The sequence below is a fragment of the Natrix helvetica genome, assembly GCF_964273705.1.
Source record: "Natrix helvetica genome assembly, chromosome: 4".
NCBI lineage: Eukaryota > Metazoa > Chordata > Lepidosauria > Squamata > Natricidae > Natrix > Natrix helvetica.
The window spans coordinates 24,740,636-24,759,721 of NC_138550.1; the positions used below are offsets into that span (position 1 = coordinate 24,740,636).

Genomic DNA, 19,086 nt, shown 5'->3' on the forward strand with positions numbered 1-19,086 from the left:
GGCAGGGCTTATGAGGACCACCAGGGGGATTTCAGAACCAAGGGAGGTTCATCATAAGTTCAAACTGTCACTAAATGACTGGTTGCAAGTCAACGATTACCTGCATCAGACAGGACACATGGCCAGGTAAGCTAATTCTACTTTATTGTAAGGCTATATTAACAAAATCTAGCAAGTGTGATAATACAAATCTACCATCATCTATTTTTCAGCCTGAGAAGTCAGGGAGGTTCCTGAGTTTCTTTCTCTGCCCATTAAGATGGGCAGCGATCAGCAGTGGCGATCGGCGGCAGTGATAGGCAACCCCTGCCGCCTAGAACATCACTTCGGCGGCATTCTGGAAGACCAATCCAACCACCAATCAGTTGCTTGGCAGCAAAGGTTCCAGAGTTCCCCACCGGTGACAACAACACCAACCCCCCCTCCCCCCCATCACAATATTTGCTCTATAAGACATAGACATTTCAACCTACTTTTGGGGGGGGGGAGATGTGTCTTATAGCTCGAAAAATACGGCACTTTATGAATGATTCAGTGTGAGAATCTCTGGGATTTCAAGCAAAAAATTAAAATGTGTGTATTTTAGGATAATCCTGTCATATAGTGTTTCTCAGATGTCTTCTGATAAAAAGATACCTTGAAATATAGGAAATATGAATTTATTACTTGGATGTGAAGAACCAACACTATAGATTTAACTTAGTCATTCATCTTTATTACTATTCATGGGACTAATATCTATTAAGGTCAATTCTACAATAGTACTATCAAAAATAATCTCACACTAAGAACTGTGCACCTTAAAATACAAGCCTACATATCTTATCAAATAATGCACACATAAATTCCTACTAAGTTATCATCAAGGAAATACCCTATCCAGATATTGCACAGAATAGTTAATGAAGTTAAATTAATAGTAGCTGATTCACATATATCAATCATCATTTAACACCGTATATATGTAGTGTATGTATGTATGTGTGTATGTATATGTGTGTGTGTGTGTGTATGTGTGTGTATGTGTGTGTATGTATGTATATATATATATATATGCTGGTTTTGTTGTATTCGGGTCTTTTCCCGTGTAAGGTTGAGATTGTCTTTGCAACGTTTCGGCAGGATCTCACCTGCCATCTTCAAGCGTGGGCTTAAAATGTGATCGGAGCTGCCGTCTTTCTGTAAGTCTTGGTGGGAGGGGATGGGGTGCTGGCTTTGTTTCAGTAAGTGGAATGATTGGTTGTGTGGTTGTATCATGATTGGTAGATTGGTGCTGATTGGTGCAGGCTGTGTGTGCATTGTTGTTTTGTATTGTAACGGCTTGGATGGTGGGTGGTGTTCGTTTGTTGGCTAGGGCTGGTTTCCAGATGTTTGGTAGGCGGGAGGTATCATCACGTTTGTTCATGTTGTGGGGGTGTTTCTCTATTTCGATGGCTTCCATTATTCTCTTGTGGAGGTGTTCTGTTTTGGAGATTAACCTGGCTCCTTCAAAGTTGATTTCAGGTCCTGTAGCTTTAAGGTGCTGGAAAAGGGAGGAAGTTTTTTCTTTTTTTCTTACTGCGTTCTTGTGTTCTGTGATGCGTGCATTTATCCTCCTGTTTGTTTGTCTTATGTATATTGCTGGGCAGATTTTGCATGGTATTTTGTAGACTCCTTGGTTTTCTAGCTGGATTTTGTCTTTGGGGTTTCTTAAGATGTTGGCTATTTTTTGGTCAGTGATGAAGGCTGTCCTGATATTGTGCTTGTGGAGAATTTTGCTGATTTTATCTGTGGTGCCTTTGATGTAAGGGAGGAGGGCGATGCAATTGTCCTGTTCTGTGTCTTGGTTTTTTGGGGGAGTCTCCTTTTGGATTAGGTTGGTGATTGTTTTTCTTTGGAATCCATTGGAGATTAATACATTTGTGAGTTTGTGTAATTCAGTTTTCAGGTGGTCTTTGTCGGCTAGGCGTTTGGTTCTGGAGATGAGGGTCTTGGCTACAGAGTTGATCTGTGCAGGGTGGTGATGGGATTGTGCATTTAAGTAGCGGTTGGTGTGTGTTTTTTTTCTGGTAGATGGTGTGTCCTAGGGAGCCATTAGGTTTTTTGTAGATTAGGACATCCAGAAAGGGAAGTTGGTTGTTTGCTTCTATTTCCATGGTGAATTGTATTTTGGGGTGTAGGCTGTTGAGATGTGTGAGGAACATGTCCAGTTTTTCTTTTCCGTGTGGCCAAATCACGAATATATTTAGTCATACCAGGGGTTGTAACACAAATACATACCTATTTCCCTGGCTCAACTGATAAGGAAGAGAACCCGTGGCTTAGTGGTTAAGACTCCTGCCTAAGATATATACAGCCCGGGTTCTAATCCCAGTAAGGGTATGGCTAGCTGATGAGAGCTAATTAGCTCGAAATAGATCTATCCTAGTCTCCCTTTATTTATTTATCAGTACAATTACAACACAAATATAAAAAGGCAACAGTAAAAATAAAAATATGGTTTTCTGCCAGCATGGTCTTCTGTGATAAGCCGAAGGACAGAAAGAGGGAGTAGTGACCTTCCTCCCATATTTAGTCATACCAGGGGTTGTAACACACATACATACATACATACATACATACATACATACATACATACATATGTTGTATTTGTGCTGATAAATAAATAAAGGGAGACTAGTATAGATCCATTTCAAGCTATTTAGCTCTCATCAGCTAGCCATACCCTTACTGGGATTTGAACCTGGGCTGTATTACATATTAGGCAGGCGTCTTAGCCACTAAGCCATAGGCTCTCCTCCTTTATCAGCTGAGCCAGGGAAATAGGCATGTATTTGTGTTACAACCCCTGGTATGCCCAAATATGGGAGGAAGCTCACCACTCCCTCTTTCTGTCCTTCGGCTCATCACAGAAAACCATCCAGGCAGAAAACCACATTTTTATTTTTTAATGTTGCCTTTTTATATTTGTGTTGTATATAAAAAGGCAACATTAAAAAATAAAAATATGGTTTTCTGCTTGGATGGTTTTCTGTGATGAGCCGAAGGATAGAAAGAGGGAGTAGTGAGCTTCCTCCCATATTTGGGCATACCAGGGGTTGTAACACAAATACATACATACATACATACATACATACATACATACATACATACATACATACATATATGTGTGTGTGATCCCTTAAACATACAAAAGAACCTCGAAAAAAATACATTGAGGGACTGCTATGATTTTCATTCTTTTTATTGCAAAATCCTAAACCTGACATGAATCTTGAAGTGTTTTAAATATTTACATTAGATGTTAAAAAAAAAGCAACACAAAAGTAAATTACCGCATACAATTATATTATTAACTGTCAAGTTCTTTAAGATGATCTCTTATGAGATGAGAAATAATAGTTTCAAAATAAAGTTTTGAGAAATAGAGTCATGAACAATGATCTAGTACAACATACCTAAATTGTTTGTTTGATTGTAATGTCTTCTGTCCCATGACATTTAGCAAGTTTTATCTGAGGAAGGAATTATATGGTACTATACATATATACATACCCATCAGGATTTCCTTTTTAGGATAAGCCGTAAGGTAAGTATAGAAATTAATAGAACAATAAGCCAAAGAAATTAAAGACATAAGAAAAATGAAAGGATTCCACTATACCTCCCCTTATCTTTCTACCACTGCAAACCATCTTTGCATCCATTCCACCAGATCTGTTTTATATATTGCCTTTCTTGACTCTCTTTAGGAGCTCACTAATTTCTTCTAACCAGAATTTTCTTCTCTTTCCTAGAACACATTAGCTACTTGGGGTAAAACTAGGATGGGCTGTACTTGTGGCATACTAGCCAGAATGCACCAAAACTGACTAGTACAGTATTTTCTTTAGTTTTAGAAGGGTTGCTGCTGAGTGGGCAGGTATACAAGTAAAACAGATAGTCGCTATCATCCTAAAATGCATTATGTGAAAAGTATTATATGTTTGTTGAGTTAGATATTAAGAAAGTAAATAGGTTGGAATTATGAAAAGTTTTGCCATAGGGAATTGAAATTTGAATGTTGAATACAAAATAAACAGTATGTGATAGACATCAAACACATCTGTTAATAAATAGAATGTATAGCAAATGGTTCAATATAAAATTGGGAGCAAAATACGAAAGTGTGATGATCTCCTTGATTATTCTGGGTATTTATATACCGTATATAAATATAATATAATATTATGTATGTATGTATGCATTTCCTTCAAATACAGAAGGAATGTTTATGGTGATGTTTAAACGTGTTTCGATTGGGAAGATAAATGTGCATGTATTTGTGTCTGCAAACATTATCATGTTATTGGCTGAGAACCCAAATAATCTGCAACAAATCAAATATGGATTTGAAAATTAATGTACTAAAGACTAACATACAGCAATTGTGACTGATGGAAAAAGAAGTCAACGATTGCATGTTATAGAAATGAGGCAAAAAACTAGAGCAAGTATAACGCTGTTGATCTTTGGGGTGTTGTTGAAAGAGGCAAGTTCTTGTGTGCAAGAAAGTGATTCTGTCCACTGTGCTACATAGAACTTCTGGCCACTCTGTTCCATGGAAGTGAGCGTTGGGTATATCAAGAGAAACACAAAAGAAAATTGAGTGCAGTGAGAAGAAAGTATTTTAGATGTATTAAAACAATAAAACATAGGTTCAATAATGAATGGGTGATGAATGGACACAATAGTAAGCAAGCAAGCATGCAAGAAATGTACTGAAGAAAAGTCCAAATTGTAAACTTATGAAGGAGTGAAGATGTCAAGGGAAAGAAGACAGATGGAGTTCATAATATCCTCAAAGAGATTAGACTTTTACAGAACAAAAGGCAATGTATAAAGTTGTATAGATATGGTGAGATCCATTGATTGTTGGATTACATGCCACTGAATTATTTCAGACACCTTGCAATCAATGGGCTGAAATAAAGGATGGCTGCACAAAGACAGAAAAACATGGAGCCTGTGTTTTTTGTGAGATGAGTCGTCATATAAATATGACACATAAATTTATAAAAGGGAAAACCAGAATTCCCCTTTCTTATCTCATGCCTGCGATTTCTTTTGCTCCTTATTTTTACTCCTTTATTTATTGCTTCATAGAACCTTGTTTTATCATGAAAGTGAGACTCGTGATTGGTATTGTAACTCCTCTTGTCCCCCCACTCATCCTTTCAATTTGCAGCCCTTGCAAGATTGATGGCTAGCTTTCTGCCTCCTCACTTATCAACTGCATCGTATTTATACTGGTACCTCAGAAGCCACCCTGAAAGGTGCTGCATTGGCGACCCTGTCACCTTGGGCCTATTGTGCCACTAGCTGAGAATGGAGGGAGCCGAGTTCCATACATCTATAGGACGGCAGATTGGAGGTGGAAATCCCAAATGGGCAGGCTTTAAAAAAAACAAAACCCATCATTAAAGAGGGGCTTCTCTGGGCCGTTATAATTAGGACCCAACCCTAGTTACCATTGCTCCGCGTCGAACTCCGTCCATTGCAAAGGTAAAACATGCCTTTCCTCACCCTCCCTTAGAATAAGCAACTGAGCATCCCAAACCTTATTCTTCCCCCCCCCTCACACCCACCTAAAAGGCACAAGGAATCGCCAGCATCTGTAGTCCTTTGAAGCCCGCTCTCTACGAGCAGCCGCCAGCGGGACTACAACTCCCATCATGCTTCTCGGGGGAAAAAATCTTTTCTTTCCAACCCCCACCCCCACCCCCACCCCTTGACTTGCTCACCTGGGGAGGGAAGCGTCTGTTACGATTTCCCGAGGCTCGCGATTCCGAGCGGGGAGGGTGGGTATCGCATCCTCCGTCTTCCAAGCTAATCCTTGGGTCTAAAAAAGCAAAAAAAAAGGATGGAACTGGTGGGCCTACGGCAGGGAGGGGCCACCGCCTTCGCGTGCTCGTGCGCGCGGGGTGCGGAAAGAGAGAGCCGGGGTGGGGGTGGGGGTGGGGGCAACGCCGCCTTCTGGGTCCTTCGGCCAGTTGGCGCGCGTGCGGGACAGTAGCGGCGGCGATTGGTTACCATGGAGGCAGAGGGAAGGCGGGGTAGAAACCTCCCGACGCTCCTCCCCCTATTGGCGGGAGGGAGACCCGAATCTATGCTGTGGAGCCGCTTCCCGGCACAGTTTCGAGATTGGACGTTCCCGGCTTTTGTTTTGTTTTTTCCCTCGTCAGTGCTTTCTTCTTCAGCCTGAAGTGAACACCACAAAAAAATTTCCGCGTGTATAGAGAATAGAATAACGGAGTTGGAAGGGACCTTGGAGGTCTTCTAGTCCAACCCCCTGCCTAGGCAGGAAACCCTATACTGTTTCAGACAAATGGCTATCCAACATCTTCTTAAAGACTTCCAGTGTTGGGGCATTCACAACTTCTGGAGGCAAGCTGTTCCACTGATTAATTGTTCTAACTGTCAGGAAATTTCTCCTCAGTTCTAAATTGCTTCTCTCCTTGTTTAGTTTCCACCCATTGCCTCTTGTTCTACCCTCAGGTGCCTTGGAGAATAGTTTGATTCCCTCTTCTTTGTGGCAACCCCTGAGATATTGGAACACTGCTATCATGTCTCCCCTAGTCCTTCTTTTCATTAAACTAGACCAGTGGTGGGCAACCCGCGGCTCGGGAGCCACATGCGGCTCTTTACACCCTTTAATGCGGCTCTTCTGTGTGCCGGGTGCCCGCTCCCCTCCCTCCTCTCGGGCTTCGGAGGGAAGCTTCTGCAAAAGCCCGGGCGAGTGACAACCAATTTTGGTCCTATGACTGCAGAATGCTGCAAAATACCATAAATGCAGGCCAGTTGTTGAGTGTTTCAAATGTGATTGGAACACTCAACAAGGTGACCACAGTGTGTGTGTGTGTGTGTGTGTGTGTGTGTGTGTGTGTGAGACAGACAGACAGAGAGGAACAGAGAGAGGGAGTGAGGGAGGGAATCAGAGAGAGACTGACAGACAGACACACACACACAGAGACAGAGAGAGACAGAGAGGGGGAGGGAGGGAGAGAAAGATAGACAGACAGAGAGAGAGAGACACACACAGAGTGAGTGATTAAGTGAATGAGTGAGAGACAGACACACCCACATACACAGAGTGACAGAGAGAGAGGAAGGGAGGGGAGAGAGACAGAGACAGACACACACACACACAGAGTGAGTGAGAGACAGACAGACACACACACACACAGAGTGACAGAGATGGGGGAGGGAGGAAGAGAGAGACAAAGAGCCAGAGAGAGAGAGAGAAAGAAAAAGAAAAAAAGAAAGAAAGTGGGAGAGAGAGATGAAATTAAAAACAACAACATACAAACCTGACTTACTCAAACTATCCAAGGAAATGCAAGGCCAATGTTCACATTAGTGGTTGTGACTTTGTCAGTCAATGTCAGGATGTAATTTTCTCTACATTGTAAGGCAAATTTTACGGAATTTAACGTTATCGATAAATAATATCGTTCTAAAGTTTTTGTTTTATTAGTTGTGTTATTTGTATCCTCCCGACCTATGTGGATACTTGCATGCAGAATATTCTCAATAAAAACTTATTGAAACTAAAAACAGTGTACCATCCTATGTATTTTCGGTTTTAAAAATGTGGCTCTCAAAGTAAATTTCAATCGTGGTTTTGGCGAGATTTGGCTCAGTTGAAAAAAAAGGTTGCCCACCACTGAACTAGACATACCCAGTTCCTGCAACCGTTCCTCATATGTTTTAGTCTCCAGTCCTCTAATCCTCTTTGTTGCTCTTCTCTGCACTCTTTCTAGAGTCTCCACATCTTTTCTACATCGTGGTGACCAAAACTGGATGCAGTATTCCAAGTGTGGCCTTACCAAGGCATTATAAAGTGGTATTAACACTTCAAGTGATCTTGATTCTATCCCTCTGTTTATGTAGTCTAGAACTGTGTTGGCTTTTTTGGCAGCTGCTGCACACTGTTGGCTCCTATGTAAATGATTGTCCACTAGGACTCCAAGATCCCTCTCACAGTTACTACTATTGAGCAAGGTACCACATATACTGTACCTGTGCATTTTGTTTTTGTTGCCTAAATGTAGAACGTTACTTTTTTCACCATTGAATTTCATTTTGTTAAATAGCGCCCAATGTTCAAGTTTGTCAAGATTCTTCTGTGTATTAAGCCTATCTTCTTGAATATTGGCTATTCCTGCCAGCTTGGTGTCATCTGTAAATTTGATGAATACCCCATTTATCCCCTCCTCCAAATCAAAAAGAAATTGCTCCTTTTTCATTGGTGTGTAAATACACATTGCCTTGAACCTTTGGGGGGGGGAGGCTGTGGACCTAGTCAGTTGGAACTCCTTCATATTAAAATAAACTATAACTAAGTGCAATATGGGAATGGCACCAGTGAAGCCAACTTTTGCCTCATAGTTAATAATTCAGAGTTGGCTGAGTTCATAGGGCACCTTAAACTAGGAATGTAAAAGAAATGTGAACCTGGAGCCCCAATTTAGACCAATGGCTTGGATAGCATAAAAGCCTTCCCAGATGACATCTGCAGCAAACCAGAATTAGCAAATGCATAAACTCTGCAACAGTCTTGACAACGCAAGTCTTGGAGTCTTAGTGGACAACCAATTAAATATGAACTAAGTGCGGCAGCAGCAAAAAAAGCCAATGAATCCTAAATTGCATTAACGAGGATACAATCAAGATCAAGTAAGTTACCAATACCACTCTATAAAGCCTTAGTAAGATCACACTTAGAATACTGCATCCAGTTTTGGTCACCATACTATTAAAAAGATGTTGAGACTCTAGAGTGCAGAGAAGAGCAACCAAGATGATTAGGGGACTGGAGACTAAAACATGAAGAATGGTTACAGGAACTGGGCATGGCTAGTCTAGTGAAGAGAAGGACCAGGAGAGACATGATAGCAGTCTTCCAATATTTGAGGGGTGCCATAGAGTAGAAGGGGTCAAAACTATGTTCCAAAGCACCTGAAGGCCAGACAAGGAATAATGGATGGAATAATGGAACTGATCAAAGAGAGATTCAACTAGAAATAAGGATAAATTTTCTGACAGAACAATCAACCAATGGAACAGCTTGCCTTCAGAGGTTGTGGGAGACTGCTCACTGGAAGCTTTCAACAACAGACTGGACACTCAGAAATGGTGTAGGGTCTCCTTGGGGGTTGGACTAGATGACCTACAAGGCCCCCTCCAACTCTGTTAAATTGTTAAATATGTTACGGTATCCCATTCTTTCAGCATTTGAAGAGACCATATTCATAAATCCTCTTAATACACTGAGGTAGGCATTCACAGCTGTATTGGGCTTCAGGTTTTAGTGAACAGATTTCCTGATGTTTTGCCAATAACTGTGACTCACATCTTTAGAGGATGATGCCAGCCACAGTTGGCGAAACATCAAGAAATTAGTTTTTTAAATCAAGGTCACTAAACCCTGAAATGCAACAAGGGCCAATCTCTTTAATTTTCTTTACCTATTCACTGCTTCTACTGTCTGTTTACTGGAACAGTGGTGACACTAATAAAATAAAAACAAAGTAAATATGTTAAACCAAAAGTGGGATTTCTTCTTTTTGGCTAGTAGCCACGCCAACCTTTGAACAGATGGTCATAAAATGCCCAATATGTAATGGAAGTTTCACACTTTGCATCAAATGTTAATAAACCCACGAGACTAGAATCACAGAGGACACAAAGCAAAACCCAAACAAATTTAAGCAAACCAATGATGATTAGTATATGTATACTCATTTAACTTCAACATCCAGTCTGCCTCCTAATAAGATCCTCAGAATTGTGTTAAAACTTTCCATGTGTTTACTTTATAAACATAGTAAAAACATTGTTTCTTTATAGAACTATGTCAATTCTGTACTTGAATAATTAATTCGTTAACCATTATTTACTTAAATTTCCCCTGAAGCAGAGAATGGATTCCTGCATTTAATAACTTTAAATGTCTTTACAAATTATAATCATGCACTTTTTAATATAATTTTAATTGCTTTTTAAATAATAAAAGTATAATCATGCACTTAATAATTACAAATATACCCACTAATTGAAAATAAAATAATAAAATTCTAGATGTGTTTAATCAGAAATAAGTCCCACTGATTTAAAAAAAGGGTACACAGCCCTCATTCACATATCATGCAAGCCGTGGTTTGTATTTATCCTAAGGTTTTCAAAAAAATAAAATTGCCTGGATTGAAATACAGTGCCAAGCCACAGATCAGATGCAGGCATTTTTTTCAGCTTGGAGCTGTGCTTCCTCTTTCTTCCTTGCCTGGGGACCTCAGGGAATATGACTGGTAACGTATCATATTATCAAACTGGACAGAAATATTAAATGTTTTCCAGATTGGCAGAAATTAAAAGAGTGAAATTGCTTTTCCTTTTGCTCTTTAAAATCCCTCCAAAGTAGAAAATCATTCCAATTTAGGGCAAAGTAATTCATAAAACATCTGTCATCTGGGATATAATCCTAGCTATTGTGTTTATAGTGCATATATCGTAGATCTGGCTGGCAGAAAAGGAAGAATTTAGCTTTTCTCAGATCTGTCCTTTAGGTTCCTACCTGGTGCAGCAAGTTAGGACTGGAGGAGAGAGAGGTGTGCCATTTGAGAGTCAGCCAGTTTTGAATAAATAGAGCTATGTTTAGGTTGCCAAGACAATTTAAGATGCTACAGTGCTATCTGCTCTGTTGCCTAATGGCACGTCGCTGTTCTGTCTGAGCTTTGGGCATTACCAGACGATTCTTGTCTGAGGGATTTCAATGTCTATGCTGAGCTTGTCCAGAGAGGAAGCGCCAAGGACTTTTTGTACTCTGTGAAGACCACAAACATATCCTAATTAGTTGCTGACCCCCTTCCCCACCCCTTGTAGCAGGGCCCAGGCAATGGACACTTTAGTCCCTAGTCAATTTTAGCCTGACTACTGTTAGATACCTTTGCAAAAGGAGATGTCCCATTAAAGTGACCTCAATCCATTAATTGCTTCCCGACACATGTCCCTCTGCCTCCACTGGAATCTCAGTGACATTTCACATCTGAGACAGCTTAAATGCCATACTCTGAGGTGGTCTTTTCCCTAATAACTCACCTTTAAACACTATATGCTGGCAATTGATGAATGTGTCAGGGAAGCAGTCATAGAATGGTACAGTTTGTGCCTGAAATGTTGAGATTCTAGGTGGTTCTGCTAATTTACTTCAGTCTGGTCCCCACAAATTCATTTACCACGGTGGAACTAGCTTCCACAGCCACTTTTATAACAACCAGGATGATGATGATTTGTGAAGCCTTGAAATTGAGCAATCCCTATCTGACTTAATGCACGTAATTGAAAGTGGGATTGAAAAAAATCAGTTTGTATATTTCTATAGCGTGTCTCCTAGAAAAGCCCTGGATCCAGAGTTGGTATTCTGCCGATTCGCTCCGGTTCAGGTGAACCAGTAGTGGTTGGAGCTTCTGGACACCTGGCCAGACATCATCATGGACGCTCTGCGCATGCGCAGAAGTGCCATGTGTGAACAGGTAGCAAAAGTAAGAGCATTTCACGCCTGCCTGGATCCTCATTTTGTCTCTTCACATTGTGTTCTTAGGGGAATCTATAGCTGCCACACCAATCCCCACAAAAATTTCTCTTTGAGAATACTGAACTGTAACTTGGATATATAAATCCAGACAATCTCTAGATAACAACAGCACTTAGACTTATATAATGCTTCACAGTGCTTTAGAGCCTTCTCTAAGCGGTTTACAGATGACAGCCCAAAAGTCATAATTCTTTGCAGTCTCATAGAGATAAATAGAGTGAATAATGGACCAGATGATGTGAACAGATAGTTCTTGACTTACACTGTAATTAAGCCCAGAATTATAGCCATAAGTTCTTGTGTTTGTTAAGTGGGTCATCATGTGACAAGACCAGAGGTGGTTTTCAGCAGGTTCTGACCAGTTCTGGAGAATTTTGAGTAGTTCAGAGAACTGGTAAATACCACCTTTGATTAGATCGGGCAGAAATGGGGATTTTGCAGTATCCTTCCCCTGCCACGCCCACCAAGCCATGCCCACCAAGCCATGCCATGCCCATCAAGCCACACTCACAGAATCGGTAGTTTATATTTTTGAATCCCACCACTGGACAGGACCCAATTTTACATTTTTTGCAGTGATCCTTCAGTGAACACCATGGCTGTTAAGTGAATGCATTGGTCTTTAAGTAAATCCATTAGAGCTATGGGCATTTTTTGCCAAAAACCAGAAGTAAATGCGAGAAACTGGCAACAAACATCAAAAACCATAGTTATGAAATGCCAGTCACTGCAATCACTTTTTAAAGTGCCAAAATGCAATCATGTAATCATCCCCTACTGGACCGGAGTGCCCTACGCACGGTCACTCACGCGCTGGTGACGTCTCGCCTGGACTACTGCAATGCCCTCTACATGGGGCTCCCCTTGGGACGCATCCGGAGACTACAGCTAGTCCAGAACGCAGCCGCGCGGGCCATCATGGGGAGTGCACGATACTCCCGCGTAACACCCCTCCTGCGCGAGCTGCACTGGCTGCCTGTGGCCTTTCGGGTGCGTTTCAAGGTATTGATTACCATCTTTAAAGCGCTCCATGGCATAGGATCTAGTTATCTGCAGGATCGCATCCTACCACACACGTCCCTACGACCAATCCGCTCTCACAGGGAGGGACTCCTCCTGGTGCCATCCACCGGCAATGCCAGCAGGCGACACCTAGGAGTAGGTCCTTCTCTGTGATGGGCCCAACCCTCTGGAATGACCTCCCCCCCGACATCAGAACCACCACTGACCTCCGTTCCTTCCGTCAAAAACTAAAGACTCACCTGTTTCAATTAGCTGGCCTGGCACACTCTTAGTCTTACCTCCCGGGGATATATTTTAATTGGGTTTGGGTATTTTAATTGGGATGTTTTAGGGCTTTTATACTATATTTATTTCTTTGTACAGTCTCACCTCCTCCACTCAAATGCTCAAGTATTTAATTGTTTATATATTATTTATATTGTTATTTATGTATTTTATCTGTGTTTCATTGACTGTACACCGCCCCGAGTCCCTTTTTGGGAGAGGAGGCGGTTTATAAATCCAAAGAAATAAATAAATAATAAATGTGACTGCAAGGGTGTATGTGTGCAGCTGTTGTAACTTCAAAGTCAGGTCGTAAGTAACTTAACAATTGCTAAAAAAAACAGTCATAAAGTTGAGGACTATCTGAAATCTCAATAATTTTTTTTAATTCCATCAGCTGATGATACAATGGGAAAGAAGAAAAAAGGAAAGGTTACAGTAATCATATCATTCCATTGGAAGAGGGTTTTTATATGTTGAATAATGTTGGCTGGAGCTGAAATTTCAACCAAGAGAATTCCAAAGCACAGATGTTGCATGCTAAAGCTATAGAGACATGTGTATGGTTATGTGTAAAGGCACACTGAGAGGACAGCAAAATATAGGATGCTGTTTTCTTTTGCAGTCTAGGATGGAAAAAAAACTAGGACAAAGCAGCTGCATGTATGTGGCCTAAATCCTTAGTTTAATGCCTTTAAGTCAGTGCTCACTCCTGGAAATTGGATAAATCCCTGCAGTTTTCTTGGCAAGGTTTCAGAAATGGCTTGCCATTCCTTATTTCCTAGGGCTGTGAGAAATTGACTTACCCAAGGTCACCTAGCTGGTTTTGTGGTTAGGGCAGGGTTCGAATTCATGGTTTCCTGGTTTCCAGCCTGGTGCCTTAACCACTACATCATACTGGTTTTCTGAGTTCCCTTACTGCACTTGAGGAATTTCTCCTATTGCCTGTCAGCGACGCTGTCAGCACCTTGACTGAATTGTAAAATGCAGAGACATATGAGCAGTTTTCATAACGTATTAGGCTCTCACTAAAACAAGGAAGATCACAGCTAACAACAGTTTCTTTATTATATTCCAGGAAACAAGAAATAAGGTCAGCAATTTCTGTATGTAGAGAATGGTAGTTCATAAGTTGGACAGGTCTCAAATCCTCCTCGTCCTCCTGTAGCAGCATCCCACAGAATGAGAGAATTGGATTTCCTATTTCTAATCCTCGGGGTGTTCATTCGTCAACCGCAGAAAAATGGGGAATCTGATGCAAGGATTTCTTCACCCTTTCCACATTTTTCCTGGATGCATGCCTTTCCTGGATAAGCTGACAATCGTCCCTATTCCTGCCTCCTTCCCTGCATAGTCTGGATGCACAAGGTCAGGCTAGCAGGACACCGTGAGCTATGATGGCAGCTGTTACTATAAAGATAGGGCAGCTAGAGAAAAGCACTCCACTCTGGAAGCAATTGCTGTGAATCTGTGGAAACATAATGTACTGCCTGCCTGCCGAAGTGTGTGACCAGAGCTGACCCTCCTTCTCAAGGCTCATTGCAACTCAGAGCTGTATAGCTGCCCCAGTCAACCCAGTGCCAAGCCAGTACCAAGCCATTCCACTCCTGCCATTCATTCTACTACCACCATACATTCAGCGTTGGGATTGAAAATTTTTAGCAATCGGTTCTGCTAGTCAGCTTCCTGCACCACAGCAGGGGGGGGGGCATTTTTGCCCTTTCCAAGTTCTGGAGGCTTTTCTCAAGCCTCCGGGAGGGTGAAAAAGTCCTCCCCCGGGCTCAGGAGACCTTCCAGAGGCCAGAAACAGGCCTGTTTTCGGACTTCCGGTACTTTCAGTAGGCCCATTTTTTGCCCTCCCAGAGCCTCTGCACGTACCCTAAATTTACCTCGTCTACAAAATGAGCCACGTGGAGACTCCTGGCAGAGGAGGGGAGGGGCGGGCAGGGTCACCCAGTCAGTGGCGTAGCGTGGGGAGTGCAGGGGGGGCGGCCGCACCGGGCGCAACATCTGGGGGGGGCGCTCGCACTTGCAGCTCTCTGCCCCTGCCTGGCTCACTCACTCTCTCTCACTGCAGTGCTGGCTCTGCGAATCCGATCCGAGCCGCCGGGTCGCCGCCCACTGTGGAGGGGGGGGCACGCGTGCGGTGCGGAGAGAGAGCGAGGGACTATCTGGGGGAGGGACAGTGCAGATTTGTATTCATAGACCTGCTGAAAATGTGGAGAATGTGTAATGCATGTTCGCACTCAATAAAGTGTTTGAAAATAAACTTGTATTTAGATGCATTTTACTTTAATTACATCAGTATTTTCATAACAAACAATACACGTGCTTAGGGGGTAAGGGTTTCTTTAACTAATCTAGTGGAAGAGACTCGAGTGCTAAAATCCACGGGTTAGGGGGCGCAAATTACTTGCCTTGCCCCGGGTGCTGACAACCCACGCTACGCCACTGCACCCAGTGCTTGCAACTACCGGTTCAGCGAACCAGATTAAAATTAACATCCGGTTCGCTCGAACCAATCCAAACTGGCTGAATCCAACCCCTGCATACATTGATCCAGACCGAACCTACCACCTGTTATGATTGAAGAAAGAATGCAAGAAGGAAGAGTGGAAGATGCTTTCGTGCCATCCTGGGTTGCCAACAAATGCCATCACAGGCCAAGCAGAACCCTTGTCCTTTCCCATTTGCCATCTGATACCTGAAGAGGGAGAGGAGAATTAGAGAATGTAAATACCTGGTAGTCCTCACTTATCAATCACTGTTAGGACCAGCAACTCAAGTCGACAAACACCAAGGTTGCTAAGTGGAAACTCACATGACTGCAACGGGCTTATGACTTTATTTCCCACCCCCCCCCCCCCGGTTGTAAAGCGAAGTGCCACATTCACTGAGCAAAAACTCATTTGACTGCAACTTGTGATTTTACTTCCACCTGTTTCATTAACTTCGCTTGTTACAAGCTAGTTGCAAAGCAAGCAAATGGTGATCATGTGATTGCAGGATACTGCAAAAGTTGTAAATGCAAGGATTGGTCACTCACAAAGTTATTTTTAAGCACTCTGGTAACTTGAAATGGTTGCTGCACTACGCAGTCGGTAAACGAGGACTACCTGCAGATGTACAGATAGAAGAAATCTAATTGTTGGTTATATATAAATGAACCCAAATATAGCACAAACAAAACATATAGACAAGGAGAAGTTGAAGAGTGACTGCAAAAGGCTGAAGACAAAAATAGCAGAGGGAGATGTAAATTAATTAAAGAAAGAAATTATAGAATTGTCATGCATGATGCCCAAAGAAGTAAATAACCGTCTTCTTATACTCTGAATAAAATTGCTCATTTACATTTCAAACACTGTCACCCCTATAGTCAGAATCTTCTTGTGCATGTCTGTTTCAGTTGCTGTGACAAATCAAGGTTTTTCAAAACTGAAACTAATAAAAAGTTGTCCGAAACCTACAATGAGTCAAGAAAAGTGATTGATCTGCCAGGAATTGCTGTTGAAAATGACATCACTTATAACTAGAAAATTGATAGTCTGAGAGCAGTCTTTCTGAGGCAGACAGCAAGGAAAATAGATTTTAAAAAGTAACAGCAATGTACTTCTCATTGCCCAGCTCAATACTTCTCTGAAAGGAATTCAAATTTAAATTCTAAATTCAATGCATGTTTGAAGTTTTGTTTAGGTTCTACTATTTAGGACTATTTTCAACTGTAGATCCAAGGATGTAGGCAGAAGGTGTGGAAGGAACCAGTGGTGGGATTCAATATTTTTTTACTACCGGTTCTGTGGGCGTGGTGTGGCTTGCTGGACGTGGCTTGGTGGGCATGGCGGGGATGGATATTGCAAAATCTCCATTCCCTTCCCACCCCACTCCAGGGCAAGGGTACTGTAAAATCTCTAATTCCACCCCACTCCAGGGCAAGGATGCTGTAAAATCCCCATTCCCTCCCCACCCCACTAACCTGCTTTCCAGCTCCGTTCTCCTGTGCAGGGCAACAGAAGAAGACCCAGCCAATCAGCTGGGACTCAGGAGGCAGCGAATAGATGGGGGCGGAGCCAGTCAGAGGTGGTATTTTGCGGTTCTCCGAACAACTCAAAATTTCCGCTACCGTTTCATGAGAACCGGTCAGAACTGGCTGACTACCACCTCTGGAAGGAGCCCTATGCTGTCAAACAGCATGGAGATCTAACAGTAGGATGAACCTTGGAGTTGGCTGGTGGCTTGGGGATTCTCTTTCCATCTTTTTAAACGTTGTCTATTGTTGTACAGATTTTTGTGTGGATTTTTATGTTTTTTATAGGTGTAAACCACCCACTTAACTAGTGGATGGGTGGTGTATAAATTTGAATAAATGAGTGAGTGGATTAAGTAATTAATTAATGATGTATATTCTTGCTTATAGCTTTGTCCTTCCTGCTTATTTAAATTAGCTGGGATAGGGGAGCTGTGAAGAGAAATGGCATGCTAAGCATTCCCCAGTGACCTGAGGAGATTGTTACAAAATTGTTTATTTTAAAAAGATTTCTCTAGCTTACAAGAACTATACAATTATAGACATATCTCAAACACTGCATTTGGGGAAAATATAATTGGAAAGATACTAGCTGTACAGTTTCTGGGATATCTGAATTATATGAATTAGCTGGACCTTTGTCAATTAGGCCTTCAGACAGAATACAGTACTAAAACTGATTTGATTGCCTTATCGTAGATAACCTATTCCAGAAAGTAGATGAGAAGAGTTCAACCCTGTTAGTTCTCCTGCTCTCTTGGCAGTTTTCAGTACCATCCACAATTGCACTTATGTCAGTCTTGTGCCTTAAGGGGACAATTCTACAGTGACTCCAGTCCTTCCTGTTTAGATTTGTTCACAAAGTGATGCCGTTTCAGTTTTGCTGGAAGCTGAAGCTTTTTATATACGTATGTGAATGTTCTTTAGAGCGTGAATCTAACCTGAAGAAGAATTAGTGGAGCAGGTTTTAAGAGAAAGGAGATGTACTGACAGACAATATATTGTAGAGATAGGAAAAGTCTAACTAACAACATCCTACAAGAGAAAGGTTTCTATGCGCTCTGGGCATGCATGCTTAAATAAAGAGGCAGAAGGAAGTGACCTCAAATTAATTACCCATCTTTTAGACAAAGAGCAAGTAGAGAGTAAACAAAGAGGGGACCCAGAGTAAATGCTTAATCTCTAACCACATCTTTATATACCCTGATGGTCAGTAGACCATGAAGTGCTGAAAAGTCAATGCTGTTGGCTTTGTAACCTCTAATGTGTTTGAGAGAGCTCCGTCAACATCTAGATAAAATTGCTGGGTTTTGGAATTGAATATCTCCAATATCAGCTCTATTGCTTCTTGTCTCCAAGGATGTAGTTGGTACCTTCTAATATTAGTGATGTTTGATAATGACCTAGCTGAGGGAGAATAATAATAATAATAATAATAATAATAATAATAATAATAATAATAATAATAATAATAATAATAATAATAATAATAATAATTTGAATTTATTAGCCGCTCCCTTTCCAGGCAGGACTCGGGGCGGCGTACAATGGAGCATATAGAACATAAAACATGTGTACAAACACATAAACATACATATATACAAAGACACACATGCACGGAGGAGGTAGCAAATTACAACATTTAGACAGTTAAAAATCACCATTAAAATACCCCAATTGTAAGAAACCCAATGTACAATTAAAATTTAAAATTTAAAAAGACAGTCAGGAGGAGTAAAAAAAAAAAAATTACGGTTGAGCCAGGCCAGATAATTGAAAGAGGTGGGTCTTCAGCTGTACACGGAAGGAGCGGAAATCGGAAGTAATCCTGATGTCACGGGGGAGGTCATTCCACAGGGCTGGGCCCATCACAGAGAAGGCCCTGCTCCTGGGTGTCGCCCCCCGACACTGTTTGGCGGACGGCACCCGGAGAAGTCCCTCTCTGTGTGAGCGAATTGGTCGTAGGGATGTGTGGGGCAGGATGCGATCCTGCATGTAACTAGGCCCTATGCCATGAAGCGCTTTAAAGATCATAATCAAAACCTTGAAACGCACTCGGTAGTAATAAGCTGATATTAAATCCAGATAAGATGGAGATTCTGTTAATAAACAATAAATTGGGCCCAGAGACTGAGGTTCGTGTTTTGGATAAAGCTCC

At 41.7% G+C, this 19,086-nt stretch overlaps 1 protein-coding gene across 2 annotated transcripts in view; it reads right to left on the reverse strand.

Annotated features, from left to right (window-relative positions):
- Window positions 1–6,010, reverse strand: part of KATNAL1 (katanin catalytic subunit A1 like 1) — a 44,814-nt gene extending 38,804 nt beyond the window's left edge. Inside the window, exon 1 of one of the 2 annotated variants that reach the window (XM_081951121.1) lies at window positions 5,763–6,010. The gene's annotated coding sequence lies outside the window, so the exon portion shown is untranslated. Of the gene's footprint in view, window positions 1–5,606; window positions 5,701–5,762 lie in introns of those variants that run through there. The other variant, XM_081951122.1, reaches the window with a different exon arrangement.
- Between the last annotated feature and the right edge of the window lie 13,076 nt (window positions 6,011–19,086).